Source organism: Canis aureus, chromosome 12 (genome assembly GCF_053574225.1).
Source record: "Canis aureus isolate CA01 chromosome 12, VMU_Caureus_v.1.0, whole genome shotgun sequence".
Classification (NCBI taxonomy): Eukaryota; Metazoa; Chordata; class Mammalia; order Carnivora; family Canidae; genus Canis; species Canis aureus.
Window position 1 is genome coordinate 30,804,712 of NC_135622.1, and position 20,562 is coordinate 30,825,273.

General features: G+C 39.5%; 1 protein-coding gene across 50 annotated transcripts in view; it reads left to right on the forward strand.

Moving 5' to 3' along the window:
* The window catches only part of KCNG3 (potassium voltage-gated channel modifier subfamily G member 3), an 84,878-nt gene that overhangs the window by 23,800 nt on the left and 40,516 nt on the right, over window positions 1-20,562 (forward strand). The gene's annotated exons all lie outside the window — the stretch shown is intronic.

Below are 20,562 nucleotides of genomic sequence, written 5' to 3' on the forward strand. Positions count from 1 at the left end.
GTTTTTCTTTCTTTGCGGTAGACACTTAGAAATGGAATTGCTGGTCATATGGTAATTCTAGGTAATTTTTTGAGGAAAGCTCATGCCCTTTTGTAGCATTCCATTGTATGAATATACCACATTTTATTTATCAGTTCCTCAATTGATGGGCATTTGCACTGCATCTTTTTATTTTACTTATTTATTTTTAAGATTTTATTTTATTAAAGATTTAGTTATTCATGAGATACACAGAAAGAGAGAGGCAGAAACACAGGCAGAGCAGAAGCAGGCTCTATGCAGGCAGCTGGATGTGGGACTTGATCCTGGATCCTGGGTTCAGGCCCTGAGCCGAAGGCAGATGCTTAACCGCTGAGCCACCCAGGCGTCCCTAAGATTTTATTTTTAAGTAATCTCTACATCCAAGGTGGGGCTCAAACTCACAGACTCCCCCCACCCCAGGTCAAGAGTCACATGCTCTGCCGACTGACCCAGCCAGCTGCCCCTGCTTCTTGTTTTTAGTAATTAATAAACCTATTATAGATATTCATGTGCAAGAGTTTTTAGGGACATACATTTTTTCCCTCTTGGACAAATACCTAGGAGGGAATCGTTGGATCATAGAGTAGATGTATATTTAACTTTTAAGATACTGACAAACTTTTCCAAAGTGGTTGTACTATTTTATACTCCCACCAGCAGTGTGTGAGAGTTCTAGTTGCTTTGTGTCCTCACTAACACTAGGTCTTGTCAGCCTCTAATTTTGGCAATTCTAGTGGGAGTGTATGGTATGTTGTGGTGGTTAATTTGCATTTTTCTGATTACTAGTGAAGTTGGACATCTTTTCATATCATTTTTTGCCATATGCATTTCCTCTTTGTGAACTATGTATTCATATCCTTTGCTCGTTTTCCTCCTTCCTTCTTTCTGTTAATAATTATGCATCCTGGGTACTGATTTCTGTCAGTTATGTGCATTGCAAATATATTCTTCCTGACTGTGGCTTGTCTTTTGACTTTGTTGATAGCATATTTTAACATACAGAGTTGTACATTTTAACATAGACAAATTTATCAGTATATTCCTTTATAGTTTACATGTCTTATTTTTCTTAAGAAAACATCTGATATCTTTAACATCATAACAGTTCTTGTATATTTTTAAATATTTTCTTAAAATTTAAAAAATATATTTAGAAAGAATTTACTTAACTTTTTCAAATTTGATCTTTACCTAAAATAATTTATGATGTGAGGCATCTAATTTGTTTTTTCATGTGGGTAACAGTTCCCTCAGCACTATAGAATATCCAGTATGTACCTGACTGATGTAGAGAGCCCTGTACACCATGTATCCCATCTCTGAATATGTGGACCTCTGGGTTCACTGTTTTCTCCGTTGTTTTTTGTTGCCTTCTTTTTTTTCTTTCTTGCCGAATCTTGTTGGGAGCAAGGTATAATTAATCTTCTCATGGAACCAGCTTTTGGATTTGTACTTTTCTTTTTTGTATCTTTGTGTCTTTTTTTTTTTTTTTTTGATCTTTGCTATTTTCTTGATTCTTCTTTCTTTTCCCTTCTGCTCTCCAGTTGTTCTGTTTCTGAGTCATACAAATTTGCTTTAATGAAAACTCATTTCAGGAAATCGTTAACTCATTGATTGTGTCATGTGTTTTTGCCCATCAGAAGTCCATCTAGGGCATTGGGGCCTTACCACACTGTTTCCCAGAGTTATTATGCCATTCTAACCATCGCCCACAATGTATAAGAGTTCTACTTGTTTCACATCCTTGCCAATATTTGGTGTTACCGATCTTGTTAATTTTACTCTGTTAGGTGAATAGTAATATCTCATTGTGGTTTTAATTTTCATTTCCCTGATGATGGGAATATTGATCATCTTTTTTATGTGCTTATTGACCATTTATATACTTTACTCCCTCTATATAAAAAATATATTTTCCCCCCCCTAAAAAAATATATATATTTTATTATGTGAAGTGTTTGTTCTAATACTTCATCTATTTTTTAAATTGATCTTTTAGTCTTTATTATGAGTTATAAGAGTTCTTTACGATCCTGGATACCAGTCCCTTGTCAGATAAATGCTTTGTATCCATTTCCCTCTAGTCTCGGAGGGACTAATCATTTCCTAATCATTTAGGATTTCCTAAATGCTTTCCTAATCATTTTCTTGATGGTGTCTTTTGCTGTACAGTAGTTTCCTCCCCCGACCCCTTCTGCAGTTTTGCTTCCCATGGTTTCAGTTACCCACAGTCAACCAGGGTCTGGAAGTAGATGATCCTCCTCCTGACATCAGAAGGTGGATAATAGCCAGCAAGTATGTCACAATGCCCACATCCTGCATCTCATTTCATCTCATCACACAGGCCTTTTATCGTCTCATATCATCACAAGAAGAAGGGTGAGTACAGTGAGGGAAAATATTTTGAAAAAAAGGTGAAAAACCACACAATTACATAATTTTTATTACAATATATTATAAAAGTTGTTTTACTATTGTTGTCAATCTCTACTGGGCCTGATTTGTAAATTAAACTTTATCAGAGGGATATACAGGAAAAAACCCATAGTATATAGGATTTGATACTATCCTTGGTTTTAGTCATCCACTGGGGGTCTTGGAAAGTACCCCCATGGATAAGGGGGAGGGGCTAATGTACCAAAGTTTTTAATTTTGATGAAATCTAACAACAGGATTTTCTTTTATGGTAACTACTTTGTGTGTCCTGCATATGAAAGTTTGCCCACTGCCAAATCACAAAGATGACTCCTTTGTGTTCTTCTTATAAAATCTTTATGGTTTTATAGTTTTTACATACTATATCATTACTTTTTGTGTGTGATATGAAGTAAGGACTGTACTATATTATCTTTGGTTTTAAATTTTTATTTATTTATTTATTTAATTTAAAAATATTTTAAGTAATCTCTATACCCAGTGTGGGGCTCAAATTCACAACTCAAGACCAAGAGTCACATGCTCTACTGACTGGGCCAGCCAGGTACCTCATCTTTGTTTTGTTTTGTTTAACTTTTAAATAAACACAACAAATACATCCTTTTGTCGTAAATATTTCATGAGCCTCATAAAGCAGCTGAACTCACTAATGATAAAACTTATTATACCTTTTGTTTATTCAAACTTTACTGAATACCTCATGATTAGGCACTATAGTGATTTTTTAAATTTTTTTTTTTTTTTTTTTTTTATTATTTATGATAGTCACAGAGAGAGAGAGAGAGAGAGAGGCAGAGACATAGGCAGAGGGAGAAGCAGGCTCCATGCACCGGGAGCCCGACGTGGGATTCGATCCTGGGTCTCCAGGATCGCGCCCTGGGCCAAAGGCAGGCGCCAAACCGCTGCGCCACCCAGGGATCCCTATAGTGATTTTTTAAAAGCAGACACAGGGCAGCCCCGGTGGTGCAGAGGTTTAGCGCCGCCTGCAGCCGGGGATGTGATCCTGGGGACCCTGGATTGAGTCCCACGTCAGGCTCCCTGCATGGAGCCTGCTTCTCCCTCTGCCTGTGCCTCTGCCCTTCTCTCTCTCTGTGTCTCTATGAATAAATAAATAAAATCTTTTAAAAAATAAAATAAATAAATAAAAGCAGACACAGATCCTGTTGCCCTAAAAAGCTGGGAAAACACATAAATACACAATCATGTCACAATGTGATAATGTGCTATGCTAGAGTTACGCACTGGCTGTTTCAGAGGGCATGGGAGAAACCCAGTCATGCTAGGAACATAGGGTGAGGCTTTCCAAGGCTAGTGATACGTGAGCTCAGACTCGAAGGCCTGATTGCTGTTAGTCAAGATGGTGGTGGTGGGGGTTAGATGTGCAAACGAAGAGGCATGAGAATACTTTACATTGCTTGGAACAGATGGTGCAAGGCGGTGAGTGGCATGATCTGGAGCCTTGTATGGTGTGATCATGAATTCAGCTTTTATCTGATGATAGTTGGGAGTCAGTAACTCATTACTGGGAGTTGAACATTGCTGCTTTTAGTGCTACAAATGTTTTGTATCCTTTACTGTAGATGAAAACAGTTTGTTGTTTCAATAAGACCTAACTTGTACATATTTTATCTTTTTATTTTTTTATTATTATTATTTTTTAGTAATCTCTATATTGAATATGGGGCCCAAACTTATAACCTGGAGATCTAGAGTTGCATGATCCACCGATTGAGCTTAGCCAGTCACCCCTAACTTGTGCATATTTTAAAATAGCCTATAATTGGGTAGAAAGAAATAATCTTTTGTTTTAATGTGTATGTTGGAAGCTTTGTGTGATGAAGTATCATTTATGTCCTGATATTTGCATATGAGAACCTGGTACATAGTAATTAAGCAAAAATAACTCAACTTGAGCTCTGGACCTGTGATTAGAAAGTAGCAAATAATGATATTACCATGAAATACCTCACTTACTTCTGAAAATATCACACTTTTGAAATTCATCTTGAGTGGCTTTGTAGGTAAAAACTATTTTTAATGTCAAAATTATAAAATACTGTTAAAGAAGAGAATTGGTATCAGTTTTTAGAAGGTGATCTCCGAAGAAGATGATGGTTTTCTGATCATCCTTCTTGTTTCTTTCTTTCTTTTTTAAATTTAAATTCAATTTGATAACATACAGTATAACACCCAGTGCTCATCTCATGTGCCTTCCTTAATGCCCGTCACCCAGTTACTCTATCCCCCCCACCTCCCCTTCTGCAACCCTTTGTTTGTTTCCCAGAGTTAGGAATCTTTCATGGTTTGTCTTCCTCTCTAATTTTTCCCCACCCAGTTTCCCCCCACTTTCCTTTCACTATGGGCCCTTTCACTATTTCTTATATTCCACTTAGGAGTGAAACCATATGATAATTGTCTTTCTCTAGTTGACTTATTTCACTCAGCATAATACCTTCCAGTTCTATCTGTATCAGTGTAAATGGTAGGTATTCATCCTTTCTGATGGCTGAGTAATATTCCATTATATATATATATATATATATATACACACACACACACACACACACATTATATACGTATGTATATGTATGTATATGTTTATACATACAACACACACACACACACACACACACACATATATACCACATCCTCTTTAACCATTCATCTGCTGAAGGACATCTGGGCTCCTTCCACAGTTGGATATTATGGACATTGCTGCTATGAACATTGGGGTGGAGGTGTCCTGTACTTTCACTACATCTGTATCTTTGGGGTAAATACCCAGTAGTGGAATTTGCTGGTCATAGGATGGCTCTGTTTTCAACTTCTTGAGGAACCTCCACACTGTTTTCCAGAGTGGCTGCACCAGCTTGCATTCCTACCAATAGTGCAAGAGCGTTCCCCTTTCTCCACATCATTGCCAACATTTGTTGTTTCCTGTCTTGTTAATTTTAGCCATTCTCACTGGTGTAAAGTGGTATATCATTGTGGTTTTGATTTGTATTTCCCTGATGACAGGTGATGTGAAGCATTTTTTCATGTGCTTGTTGACCATGTGTATGTCTTCTTTGGAGAAATGTCTGTTCACGTCTTCTGCCCATTTCTTGACTGGATTGTTTGTTTTTTTGGGTGTTGAGTTTGAAAAGTTCTTTATACATCTTGGACACGTCTTGTACTAGTGAATTACCAATTAAATAAAAAGGGAGTAGAACCCATCTGGGTCGTTATATATGGAATATATATAATATATATAGAATAGATTAATTCTTGTGGCAAGATTGATTTTCTTGTAGCATTTACTTATTTATTTATTAAAATATTTTATTTACTTATTTGATGAGAGAGAGAGAGAGAGCACACAAGCAGGAGGAATGGCAGGAGGAGTGGGAGCCAGACATGGGGCTTGATCCCAGGACTCCAGGACCATGACCTGAGCTGAAAGCAGACACTTAACTGACTTGTAAGCAGATACTAACCAGTTGAGCCACACAGGCTTCCCTTCTTATATGTAGATGGACTTGTGTTTGAGGTGATGGTAAAGGTACTGTGAGAGATTACTGTGTCTGCTGGATGAAGGAGGACCCACCAGGAGTGGAGAATCAGGTGGCCTGCAAGGGTGAATGCTGGTGTGTCTTAAACTCGATATGTTATGTCCATTGAGAACATGATGGTCTTCTAAAAACACATTCCTTAGCAGCTGGGGAAGAGAAGCCACCCTGATGTCCCTGACTTTGAGAGCCTCAGCTCACACTGCAATGCATGATGGTTTCTTCACAGTCACCCCATAGCCAAGGTTCTCAGTTAGAAGGTAAGGAACATGGGGAGCCTGGGTGATTCAGTTGATTGAATGTTGGACTCTTGGTTTCAGCTCAGGTCATGATCTCCAGGTTGTGAGATGGAGCCTCGCCTTGGGCTCTGCACTCAGCAGGGAGTCTGCTTGTGATTCTCTTTCTCCCCCTACTCACACATGCTCTCACTCAAATAAATAAATAAAATCTTAAAGAAAAGAAGATAATGAACATGAACACTGAAGCAAGAAGTTGATGAATTCTTTTTTTTAACATTTAATTTATTTATTCATGAGATACACACAGAGAGAGAAAGGCAGAGACATAGGCAGAGGGAGAAGTAGGCTCTATGCAGGAGGCCTGATGTGAGACTCAATCCTGGGACTCGGGGATAGTACCCGAGTATGATCAACCACTGAGCCACACAGGTGTCCCTGAAATTCTTTTTTTTTTTTTTTTGTTAAAAATTATTAGCGAAAGAGCACGAGTGAGGAATGGGGCAGAAACAGAGGGAGAGGGAGCGAATCCTCAAGCAAACTTCCCACTGACCATGGAGCTGTCACAGGGCTGGATCCCAGGACCCTGAGATCATGACCTGAACTGAAATCAAGAGTTGGTTGCTTAACTGACAGCCACCCAGGCGCCCCAAGATGTTGATGAAATTCTTTACATAATTTAACTCTAGAAAGGTGATTTGTGTCTTTCCATCTGGTAAGAGAATGAAGATGGTTCAGAGTGGCCATCTCTCTCTCTCTTTTTTTTTTTTTTTTAAGAGTGGGCATCTCTTATACTGAGATTTTTCTGGGCAGTTTCCCTGTCTTCACTTGCCTTTCATTTTAGGGACAGTCTGGTTCCCTCTTCCGATATATCTCTCTGGGAGGTCTGGGACAGTGATGAATGTCTGCTCATATCCTTGCAGCTGGATTCCCTACCCCTCATAGCCAGCCAGTGGCAGGGTTCTGCTGAAGGCTTCTGGCATCTCTCTTCCATCATTTCACTTCATTTCATTCCTATCATCTTCTGCTAGTTTGGGCTTTCCATTTGTCTTGCCTGTGTCACAGCCTCCTGACTGTTCGCACCCTCCAGCCATCCCATAAACTCCTGCCCAGTGCGTATTCCCACAGTCCACTTGGCCTCTTCCCAACTCAGGGGTCTGGCAGCATGCCCAGCACATAGTAAGTAGCCTCTTAAGAAATGCTTATTGAATGAATGAATCCACCTGTTCGCAAATCTTTAATGGTTTCTCTTTGCTGTAACTTGACTTTGATAACTCATCAGCCTCACTGTAAAGCTTCCATGTACACACCCAGCCATTATTCCACAGTCACCCCTTCTTCCCACTGCACACCTCACTTCCCAACCAAGCGAGGCCGTATTCTCTGAGAACCACAATACTTTTCTACTTTACTTTTTCTGACTTGACACCTCTGCTCCTTTTCCTACTGTCACTGCTTGGTTTTTGTACTTTATTTTTGCTTTTGAATGTTTGGTGGTTCCCCTAGCCAGACCTCCTGTCTTTGGTCTCTCCTCCAGCAGAAATGTCCATGCTGCAGACTCAGCACCCCAGCTGGGCCACCGACTTAGCCCAGAGTGTGTTTCCTCAGCTATAAAATAGGGATAATATAATAGTGATGACCAACTTATGGGCTCCAAAGAATAATAACAATATATACCTAAAAATCACCTGGTTAATACTTAAATACATTCTAGTTGTGAAAAACTCAACTATTCATAGATGTTTATGGTAAGAAATGGATTCCTAACTTTATAGTCTTCTACCTGCCAATCTCCCTCTTTCTCTTTATCACTTGGCTCCCTTCCTGGGTATGTGTGTGTGTACCTATACATAGGACATGGTGTATTTAAAGCACCAATCTCCTAGTCATTTTATTTTATTTATTTATTTTTAAAGATTGTACTTATTTATTCATGAGAGACAGAGAGAGAGAGAGAGAGAGAGGCAGAGAAACAGAGGGAGAAACAGGCTCCCCCAAGAAGTCAGATGCGGGACTTGATCCCAGATCCTGGGACCATGCCCTGAGCCAAAGGCAGATGCTCAACTGCTAAGCCACGCAGGTGTCGCTCTCCTAGTCATTTTTTTTTTTAATTTTTTTTATTTATTTATGATAGTCACAGAGGGGAGAGAAAGACAGGCAGAGGGAGAAGCAGGCTCCATGCACCGGGAGCCCGATTTGGGATTTGATCCCGGGTCTCCAGGACTGCGCCCTGGGCCAAAGGCAGGCGCCAAACTGCTGCACCACCCAGGGATCCCTCTCCTAGTCATTTTAATAAATGATCGTTGCCATCAAATAAGCTTCAGGCTCCCAATTTACCTTTCCATCTTTGTCACTTTTGCTGCCTCTATTAGGCTTTTTTTTTTTTAAGAGCTTCTTTTTTTTTTTTTTTTTTTTAAGATTTTATTTATTTATTCACGATAGTCACAGAGAGAGAGAGAGAGAGAGGCAGAGACATAGGCAGAGGGAGAGGAGAAGCAGGCTCCATATAGGGAGCCCGACGTGGGATTCGATCCCGGGTCTCCAGGATCGCGCCCTGGGCCAAAGGCAGGCGCCAAACCGCTGCGCCATCCAGGGATCCCTTTTTAAAGAGCTTCTTAAATGTCGCTGCATTCATATGTCTAGTCAAGAACCTGGTTGTTCCTTTGCTAAAGGTTAGTGGTCCCTGTTTACCTATAAAGAGAGAATGTGGATCTGGTGCCTACGTTGCTAAAACAGAGGACAGAGAAATGACAGAGGAGAAACTGTTGTGCAGTTAGGAGGTAGAGCCCCATTTTACTCTGGCCACAGAGAGAACCACACGCTTCTGTCTAAGTGAGGATTGAAAGCGAGGGCAGCCTAGTGCATGTGGTCACAGGGAGAAGAGATCCAGCAGAATTATAGCAGCCCTTTAAAAACTCCAAGTGGGGAGCCTAGGCCTGCATAGCCAATCCTCAACTCCCAATGGTGTTTCTATTTATCACTATCCTTATCCTGCCCGTGTGCTAAAGAAATGGCCACCCAAACACAGGCATAAGTAAACAACAGTAGTATCAAGTGGGGAACATAAAATAACAAGTATACAATGATTACAGCAATAAGGAAATATATAAATCCCAGCCAGGATTCAATGTAACTGTGATGAGTATGTATTATTAATCTGCCATTGATGAGCTGTGGGGCATGAGCAAATGATTTGTCTTTACCTCAGTTTCCTCCATCATAAGTGGTGAAAATAACAAAACCTGTTGTATTTAGTCGTAAGAACTAAATGAATTAATACATATAAATTTAGAGAAAGATGCTTGGCACTTGAGTCGGTACATAATCTGTATTTATTCTCATTATTGATCTAGTTTGGAAGATAAAAAGATATGAATGATACGGATTTTTTTTGAAGGTAATTAAAGTGTACGAGAAAAATCAAGATTTGTTTTTATTTTTATTGTTATTTTTTAAAGATTTTATTTATTTATTCATGAGAGACAGATTGAGAGAGAGAGGCAGAGACATAGGCAGAGGGAGAAGCAGGCTCCATGTAGGGAGCCTGATGGGGACTCCATCCCAGGTCTCCAGGATCACGCCCTGGGCTGAATGTGGCACTAAACCGCTGAGCCACCCGGGCTGCCCAAGATTTGTTTTTAAAATTCTGCTATTTTTCCCATTTAACTTATTGTTATGGAGAAAACTCTTGTAAGGACATAAAAGACACTTTAGGTAAAGTGGTGACATTGATGTGCAGTGTGTTGGAAATTTTTATTACCTATGTATTTTTATACTGTATGTGCCTGATAGAATTGTGGTTGGAAATGCCTTGTACATTTAGGCCTGAAAGCTTAGGGTAGGAAGAATGTGACTTTTCCTTTTGTGGCATTCCTGGGGTTGTGCTGGCTGACTCAAGCTGCTGACAACTCCATCATGGTGATTGCTCTTCTATTTGGGCATGCATTTTACTTTTTCTTAAATTTGTTATTAAATTAGAAAAATAATGTATGCACATGGTAAAGCATTTAACAGCACGAAAGGGAATGAAGTAAAAAGTGAGTTTCCATTCTGCATCAGGCTCCTAGGCTCTCTCCCTAGGAGTAGCAAGTGGTGTTAACAGTTTCTTGAGTATCCTTCCCGAACATTGTGTGTGCACATTCATACCATTATAACATATTTTGTGTACCGTTCTGCAGCTGTATGTCTGAATGTTTCCCATCAAAATACAGGAATGCACCTTATTCCTTTCCTTGCCTACATAGTATAAGGTAGAGTCATAATGTTGCCGATATCAATTTCATATGATTCAACCTAATAACTTTGGGAAATATTTATATAATCAATCTCCTGTGCATAGACATTTCTGTATCTTTTTTTATCCTTGCCTATTACAAACAGTGGGTCTCACTCTACAGTTCTTGTGTCGATATGAGGGTAAGTGTGTGGGATATATTCTTGCAGTGGATGGCTGGGTCTCCTGTGCAGCATTAAGCTTGATATATCCTAACAATTACTCTTTTAAAAGGTTTTACCAATTTATGCTGCAACCAGCAGTGTATAAGAATATAGGCAGAATTCGTGAAAGAAGAAAGAATGAAAGGCTAGAACATTCATCCTTGCTTTCTCTTTCTACTCAGGAAGGCACTAAACTGAACTTCTTTTAGTGTAAAAGTAGGACCGTGAGCCCAGAGATGGTTTGTAACAGTAATTATAGCCACAATCTGTCCAGTACTTACTGTTATTTTATATTATTTCATTTAATTCTTGCGACCACTTGAGAGAAGGTTCTATTATTATTGTCACCATTTAACCAATGAAGACAATTCAGGAGGAGAGATTAAATATCTTATTCAAAGTTCTGCAGTGAGTTACTAGTTTGATGTGCAAAAGAAGGACATAATATCTTTATTTTGGGTAAAAAATGATCACAGCCTATTATCTTTACACACACACACACACACACACACACATTTGTCTTTAAGGAATTTATATTTCTTCTTTCCCCACCAAGACAATAAAGTTGATTTTTAAAATCCTATTTCAATTTAAAGATAATTTGAAGCTATTATTTACAATAATCGAGACTTGGAAGCCATGTAAGTGTTCATTGACAATGAGTAGTAAAGAAAATGTGGCATATATATTATGGAATATTACTCATCTGCAAATAGAAGGGAATTTGCCATTTGTGACAACATGAATGGACCTTGAGGGCATTTTACTAAGTGCAATAGGTCAGACAAAGAAAGATAAATACTGTATAATCTTACTTATATGTGGAATCTAAAAAGAACCAAACTCATAGGACAGTTGATGGTTGCCAGAGGAGGAGCTCAGGGGTGGGAGAAATGTGGGTGAAGGTGTCAAAAGATACAAACTTGCAGTTACAAGATCAATAACTCTGTGGGGGTGTAGTGCATTGTGATTATAGTCAACAATATTATATATTTGAAAGTTGCTACTAGAGTAGATCTTAAAGTTCTTATCACAAGAAAAAACATTTGTAACTATGTGAAGTAGTGGATGTTAACTATTGTGGCAGTCATTTCATAGTATATACTATACCAAATAGTTGTGTTGTATATCTAAAACTAATACAATGTTATATATCTATCATATTGCAATAATACTGGAAGAAATAGAAAACAAATTTTAAAGATAATTTAATAGGAAATAGTTATTGGGATTTGAGTTAATATAGCATTTTCTTATATCATATTCTTTTTCATTTTATTTTATTTTATTATTATTAAAAAAACTTTTAGAGAAGGAGGGGGGTAGGAAGGCAGAGGAAAGGGAGAATCTTTTTTTTTTTTAATTTTTTAAGTTTATTTATTTATTTATTTATTTGTTTATTTATTTATTTATTTATGATAGTCACAGAGAGAGAGAGAGGGGCAGAGACACAGGCAGAGGGAGAAGCAGACTCCATGCACTGGGAGCCCGATGTGGGATTTGATCCCGGGTCTCCAGGATCATGCCCTGGGCCAAAGGCAAGCGCTAAACCGCTGCGCCACCCAGGGATCCCCGGAAAGGGAGAATCTTAAGTAGGCTCCAGGCCCAGTATGGAGCCCCACATGGGGCTCCATCTTTGATCCTGAGATCATGACCTAAGCCAAAATCAAGAGTTGGACCCTTAATCGACTGACCTACCCAGGTGCCCTTATGTTACATTCTTATAAATTGTGATATTGTACTTATTTTTAATATAGTATTGTTATAATTACATAAGTGTATATGTGTATAAAATTTATAACATGTTTATAATAACTATTTCAGGTGGTTCTCTGTTCTGTTGTATGTTTTTGTAGTTCATTTAGCTTCATCAGGTCAACTATCTAGTAAAAATACTCAGTCTTTGGGTGTTTTTATATTTTTATTTTCCTAATTGTCCCTGTTTCAAATTTGAATCAGGTTCTGCTTGGTGCAAATACCAAGAACAATCAACCTTAAATCCTTTTGAAGTAAAGCAGAATATGTCACTAAGTTAATTAATGACAGTGTCAGTACCATTTTTTTCCCCTTGTGCCAGGATGGCCCAGTGGTCCAAGGCTCTGAATTAAGGCTCCAGTTTCTGATGAGTTTGAATCCCACCACAGCCTTATTATTATTTTTAAATTATTATTCTGATATTTTTAAAAACCTTAAAATTTACCATTTTAACCATTTAAAAATATTTTTAAAGACTTACTTATCTTAGAGAACATGAGGGAAGGGGCAGAAGGAGAGGGAGAGAGAATTGCAAGCAGACCCTGCGCTGAGCATACAGCCCAACCGAGGGCTGGATCCCAGACCCAGAGATCATGACCGGAGCCACCAAGAGCCTGATGTTCATTGACTGTGACACATAGGTGCCTCCCATTTTAACCATTTTTAAATGTATATTTCAGTAATGTTATAGGTATATTCACATTGTTATGAAATGGATTTCCAGAACATTTTCATCCTGCGAATCTGAAACTCTCTGCCTATTAAACAACAACTCCTCTTTCTCCTCCCCTGCTAGCCCCTGGTGAATACCATTCTACTTTCTTTTTCTATGAATTTGACTACTTTAGGTTATCTCATAAAAGTGAGATATAAGAGATAAAAGGAAACCATACAGTATTTGTCTTTTTGTGGCTAGATTATTTCACTTAGCATAATATCCTCAAGGTTCATCCATTTTGTAGCATATTTCAGATTTCTTTCCTTTGTATTCCTGAATAATACTCCATTGTATGTATATACTACATTTGTTTATCTGTTCATTGTTGATGGACATTCAGATTGCTTCCATCTCTTGGCTATTGTGAATAGTGCTGCTATGAACACAGGTGTGCAAATACTGCTTCCAGACTCTGCTTTCAATTCTTTGGATATGTACCCTGAAGCAAGATTGCTGAATCATATTACTATATGATCAGTTCTATTTTTAATTTTTTGAGGATCCCCCCAATGATATCCTTAGCTGCTGCACCATTTTGTAATCCCACCAGCAATGCCCAAAGGGTCTAATTTTACCATATCCCCACCAACACTTGTCAGTTTTTTTTTTTTAATAGTAGTCATCCTAAAAAAAAAAAAAAAAAATAGTAGTCATCCTAATGGATGTGAGGATACCCCCTCATGGTTTTGATTTGCATTTCTCAGATGATTAGTGATGTTGAGCATCTTTTCATATGTTTGTTGGCCATCATATATCATTTTTGATAAATGTCTATCAAACCCTTTGCTAATTGTTTAATTGATTTTTTTTGTCGTCGAGTTTTAGGAATTCTTCATATTTCCTGGATGTTGACCCTTTATTATGTCTAATAACTTTGCAAATAACTTCCCCCATTCTGTAGATTGCCTTTTCTTTCGAATGATTTACTTATTTATTTGAGAGAGAGAGAGAGAGTGCACATGTGTGGGGGTGGGGGTGGGGTGGGGCACAGGGAGGGGGAGAGAGAAACCCAAGCTGACTCTGTGCTTAGCCCACAGTCCAGTGTGGGGCTTGAGCTCACGATCTTGAGATCAGACCAAAATCAAAGCCAAGAGTGTAGATCAACCAACTGGGCTACCCAGGTACCCCTGTAGATTGCCTTTCTCACTCTGCTTAGAGATTGTGTCCTTTAATGCACAAAAGTGTTTAAGTTTTTCCCCCTTTTCTAAATCTCATTTGTCTGTTTTTGCTTTTGGTGTCTGTGCTTTTGGTGTCATATCCAAAAAATCAGAGCCAAGTCCAATGTTATGAAGTTTTTTCCCTATGTTTTCTTCTAGGAATTTTGTAGTTTGAAGTCTGTAATCCATTTTGAGTTAATTTTTGTATATGGTATAAGAAAAGGATCCAATTGAATTCAACACAATTTTAATGGCATGCTTCCAGTTATCCCTTGAGGTCCCAAAGAACCAAAAGGCTTCTTGTGGCTGTGGAGTGGCCATCGTGGGCCCTTGAATTCTACCAAAGTCATTTACATTGTACTGGACAAACATCTGTTGAGCACTTGCTAAGTGTCTAATGGATCTGGGAAGTGAGAGAAGGCAATAACAAAAATAAGACTTGGAAATTCCTGGGGTGATGTGAACGCTGTATATCTCAATAGGAGTTTAAATGAAAAAAAAAAAAAAAAGGAGTTTAAATGATAGCGGTTATGTCTTTGTCAAAACTCAGTGAATGCACACTTAAGATTTGTATATTTTGGGATCCCTGGGTGGTGCAGCGGTTTGGCGCCTGCCTTTGGCCCAGGGCGCGATCCTGGAGACCCGGGATCGAATCCCACGTCGGGCTCCCGGTGCATGGAGCCTGCTTCTCCCTCTGCCTATGTCTCTGCCTCTCTCTCTCTCTGTGACTATCATTAAAAAAAAAAAAAAAAAAAAAAAATTGTATATTTCATTGCATGTGAAGTTTGCATCAAAAGAAAAAATGAGGGACATCTGGGTGGCTCAGTGGTTGAGCATCTGCCTTCGGCTCAGGTTGTGATCCCAGGGTCTTAGGATCGAGTTCCGCATCAGGCTCCCTGCAAGGAGCCTGCTTCTCCCTCTGTGTATGTCTCTGCCTCACTCTCTGTGTCTCTCCTGAATAAATAAAATCTTAAAAGAGAGAGAAACAAATATTGAACACTAGTTAATGATATGCACTTTGAAGTTTCTAGAGGGAAGTGCACTTTGCTCTTAAAAAAAGACAAATGGGGCACCTGGGTGGCTCAATCCATTAAGCATTGGACTCTTGTTTTCGGCTCAGGTCATGATCTCAGGGTGGTGGGATTGAGCCCTGTGTTGGGCTCCACCCCACTCCCTCTCCCCCACAATGCGCATGCGCACTCTTACCCTTTTTCTTTTTCTAAAATAAATAAATAAAATCTTTTTTAAAGAAAGAAAAAGAAAAAAATGAAACAAGTATTGAACTGTAGTTAATGAAATGCACTATGAAGTTTTTAGATGGAAGTGAATTTCCCTCTTCATAAAAAAGATTAATAGATGGGTAGAGACAAAAGAAAATAGATGGGTAGAGAAGTGAATAGGTGATAAACAAGTATATTTAAAATATAAATGAGGGATCTCTGGGTGGCTCAGTGGTTTGGTGCCTGCCTTCAGCCCAGGGCGTGATCCTGGAGTCCCGGGATCAAGTCCCATATCGGGTTCCCTGCATGGAGCCTGCTTCTCCCTCTGCCTGTGTCTCTGCCTCTCTCTCTGTGTGTGTCTCTCAGGAATAAATAAATAAAATCTTAAAAAAAAAAAATTTAAAATATAAATGAATTTGCTCCATGTTTGAAATTTTTCATAATAAAACGTTGGTGAAAAAAGTTGAGAAGATAGTACACAGAGGTAGACTAGTCTTTACCTCACACAGCGTAGTTAATGGCCTCTTCTGTTTTGTCTAGCATTTGGCTGGGTGGGAGGGCGAGGGGTAGAACTGGTTAGTGCTTAAAGGCACTTGCTCCCTTTTTGGTGCTTCTGTAAAACTCTGAGTCCTTCCTGAATGGGCCTTCTATCCTGAGGGATCAGTTAAGTGACTGCTGGTAGCCAGCAATTGTGGTGGTCCTCCAGTACCTACAGGAAGGAACACGTTTTACACTGCGAATTAACGTAAATTACATGTAACTGAAATGAAAGTTTCATAGGACTATACTTGCACTCTGATATTTTCTATTCAATTTCTGGGGGAAAAAAAGTCAATTTTGATCCACTAATGGGTTAAGAACTGACAGTTTGAAAAATGCTGCTCTATCACATAAACCATGGAGACCAAAAGATTGACATCTATCATTTAACATTCACAGCGAACATTGCCATAAAAATCTTTTGTATTTTCAGAAGTTCCATAGAGCTTCAAAGCCTAAGAGATGTGTGTTTCGGTACACGTGCCACTGCGATCTCTTAGTTGTGTGACCTTGGGAAAGATGTTTAACTTTTTATTTTATTTATTTTATTTTTATTTTAATTTTTTTTTAAATTTATTTATGATAGGCACACAGTGAGAGAGGGAGAGGGGCAGAGACACAGGCAGAGGGAGAAGCAGGCTCCATGCACCAGGAGCCCGACGTGGGATTCGATCCCGGGTCTCCAGGATCACGCCGTGGACCAAAGGCAGGCGCCAAACCGCTGCGCCACCCCAGGGATCCCAGATGTTTAACTTTTTAGCCTCAGTTCCATCATGTGGAGAATGGGGATATTAGGGGAACTACACACTTCATTCACTTTCCTTTTCTAGAAAAGGATTGAATGAGGTGATGTCTATAAAGTGCTTAGCACAGTGCCCGAGGGAAAGGCTTAGATAAGTGGTAACTATTTTTATTAGCCATTAGTTCATGAGCTTCTGTGTTTGGGCCTCAAAAGAAATCAGAATGGGCTTCTAAGGAATATGGTGTTCTTAGTATCTTCTTGAGGTTTTTTTTCCTGTTTGTTTTTTATAGAAGTAACCTTTGGGAGTACCCGATTGTTGGCTATCGCACTCAGTAAAACAGTACTGTTTTCCAGCAGTTGGTGGTGGTGGCTTTGGCGAGAGTGCCATTTGGAAACATGGGGCGTTTTGGCAGGCTTCATCGTGTTTGTTGTTGGAGACTGCCTTGGCATAGTCCTAGGTGAAGGAGGGATGCCTGGGGTGTCTCACTGATTCATCCCTTTGGCATGGAATTCTAGATAAACTGCATCTGATTTGGGGGGTGGGCAGGAAGAGCCCAGAGGGCCTAATTACAGAGGAGTTTACCTCTTTGAAATTCCCTTACTGAGGGATTATTCTACCATTTGGATTTCCTCCTTTTTAATCTGAACAGCTTTGGCTGCTGGTGGAAATAATTAGAACATTTTCTGATATTTTTGGCACCATTAGAAATTTTGCTCTTCTTAATTTAATAGAATCTTCGAGTTATATTGCTGGGAGAGCCCTTATAAGATCAATGTGAGTCTGCTGCCTGATAGGCCCCTTCAGAGCAGGAGCAGTGGCAGGCTTTGGGCATCAGATGCAGCACTCTTGCTCCTATCTGGCCGGGGAAGAGATGCAGTACTCTTGCTGGACAACTGGTGCATTTAACCCACAGTCAATCTAAGAAAATGATGACCATCACTACTGTGTGCTGCTGCAATTGCTTTGTGTGTATATCTTACTGCTTACTATATTTACCAGTTTATTACCTAGGATGGCAACCAGTTTAAAGATCTCAGCGGCTTAGAACAACAAAGATCTATATGTTGCTCATGTATCCTATCCGATCTGAGTCAGGATGGAGAATGTTTCTTTTTCCATACAGACACTCAGAGGCTTGGGTGGATAGCAGCCCCAGCCATCTTGTATCCATTTAGGATACATGTCTTCCAGGTTGCCATGGCAGGGAAGAGAATTAGCCTTCACTCTTAAGTGCTTTCATCCAGAAGCAATAGAGTCATTTTGCTCATGGTTCATTGGTCCAAACTGATCATATGACCCTGCCTCACTGTAGAGAGGGCTGGAAATATGGGGGGACCTATGGACTATTTGATGAGCATTACCAAGGAGAAGTGTTATATGTGGTATTTTATTTGTTAAAACTGTATATTGAAAAAAATGCAGCTTCCTCTTCTCTTAGATCTGCCAAGTTTCTTTACTCTCCCACTTTTCTAAGCCGCCAGGTTCAAAGAGGCCATCATTGCAGCAGCTTTTACTGATGGCCTGGTGGGGACAGGGCAGCTACTGCCAACCACAGGGGAATGCAATCCATGGAGCAGCAGAATATGCAGTAGAGAAACAGTGGGGGAAGCTGTGACTTTATCTGCTGACTTGGTATGGTAGATTGAAAAACACTCCCTACTTTTCCGCAAACATATCAGGTCCTAATCCCTGGAACCGGCAGGTGTTACTTATATGCGGAAGAGTTTTTGCAGATATGATTAAATTAAGGATCTTGAGATGGAGGGTTATCCTGGATTAGCCCAGTGGGCCCTAAATGGTATCATATGTATCCTCACAAGAAGAAAGCAGAGGGATTTGACACCATGACAGAGGAGGAAGAGGCGGAGACTGAAGTGAGATACAGCTACAAGCCAAAGAATGCCCACAGGCCCCAGAAGCTGCAAGAGGCAAGGAGTGGATTCTCCCCGAGAGCCTCTGAAGGGATTGGGTTCCAGTAATGGGGAATGGGGCAAAAGTGAGAATTATCTTCTTATACTCTCTATTTTCATCTTTTAAGTTTAAACCATGTGAATGTATTACCTATTCAATAAATAAGTACAGTTAACCTTTACAGCCCTGCCAGCTCTAGGATAGGTGAACATGGTTCATTTCATTTATTCATTTTCCCGAGTAACTTCCAATGCAACTTGTGATTTGTGGACTGCACATTAATTCTTTTCAAAACGTTGCCTCAAGGCAGGGGCCCCTTGCATCCCACCTACTCCAATTTCTTGTCTCTTCATTGTACTTCTGATGTTTGGGTCTAGATAAGTGGTGGGAAAGAATTATGTGGAGAAAAATGAATGATGGGATAACAATTACAACTTTTAGTTAGAGTTTCAAAATGTAATTCGATTAAAAATACCTCAGAATTACCTCTCTCTCTGGATCAAGGCTTCTAAAACAGTGTGCTGAGATTTAATTTCCTCAGCCTTGAGGAGTGCAGGCAAGGGCCAGGGTAGCCAGAGCCCCCCAGGCTGGTGTCTTCTACTTCAAGAATACTACCCCTTGCTGCCAGTGTGCTATATAAATATTATTATTTTCAATGCGTGCTGTGATGCGGAAAGGTTGGTAAATACTGCTTTAGGTAAAATGTGGCCTTATATTTTAAAATACACGTTGCATAAAAATAGCTATGGAAAACAAACAAACTAGTTAGGTGTTTGGGAAGAATCTAGAGATTGCTTTGCCCCAGTGTAGGAATCCTCAGCCTTCTTTCCACGGTGACCCTTGTGATAAGGATGGTCATAACCTGGTGCTGTCCTGGTAAGGTCACTGGCACTCCTGCAAAACCAAAAAAAGTAGCTCAACTTCAGTGTTTCCCACATAAGCCTACAGGAAAAGAAAGCCAAGTAACATTTTAGGAAATGCTCTTGAGTTCATTCTTATTTACCAATAAATAATAAATCAGCAAAAACTTGGGTAAGTCCACTCTCTGTAGAAACAAAATCATTCTGACCCATCTCATAACTGGCATCACAGTTGAGAACCACTGTCCTCATAGAATAAGTAACATTTCATGTTGTGGCTAGCTGCATATAAGTAATTTTTTTATTTTTTATTTTTTTTATTTATGATAGTCACAGAGAAAGAGAGAGGCACAGAGACACAGGCAGAGGGAGAAGCAGGCTCCATGCACCGGGAGCCCGATGTGGGATTCGATCCCGGGTCTCCAGGATCGCGCCCTGGGCCAAAGGCAGGCGCCAAACCGCTGCGCCACCCAGGGATCCTCATATAAGTAATTTTAAAACACCAAATAAGAGATCTTTTTTTTTTTTTTTTAAAGATTTTAATTACCTATTCATGAGACACACAGAAAGGCAGAGACATAGGCAGAGGCAGAAGCAGGCTCCCCATGGGGAGCCCGACGCGGGACTGGGTCTCAGGACTCCGGGATCACAACCTGAGCTAAAAGGCAGACACTCAACCACTGAGCAACCCAGGTGCCCCAGAGATCAATTTTTTAAAGGATTAGTGACAAGCAAAAAAAAATACTTAGTGGTATTACATGCAGTAATATAAATAGAATCTTTATTAAGATCAATTTTCGTTTGAATTGTATTACTTGTTGCTCTGTTGTGTCCTGGTGGGTCTGATGATGTTGGTAATGCTGTCTGTTCTTTATGTTTTCTGGAAAAAGTAGCTTAAGTAGTTTGTCAGTACTATCTGAAGATATCGAAGAGCTGTTAAAATGCTTAAAAATAAAATGATCAATTCTTCTTTTGTTCTC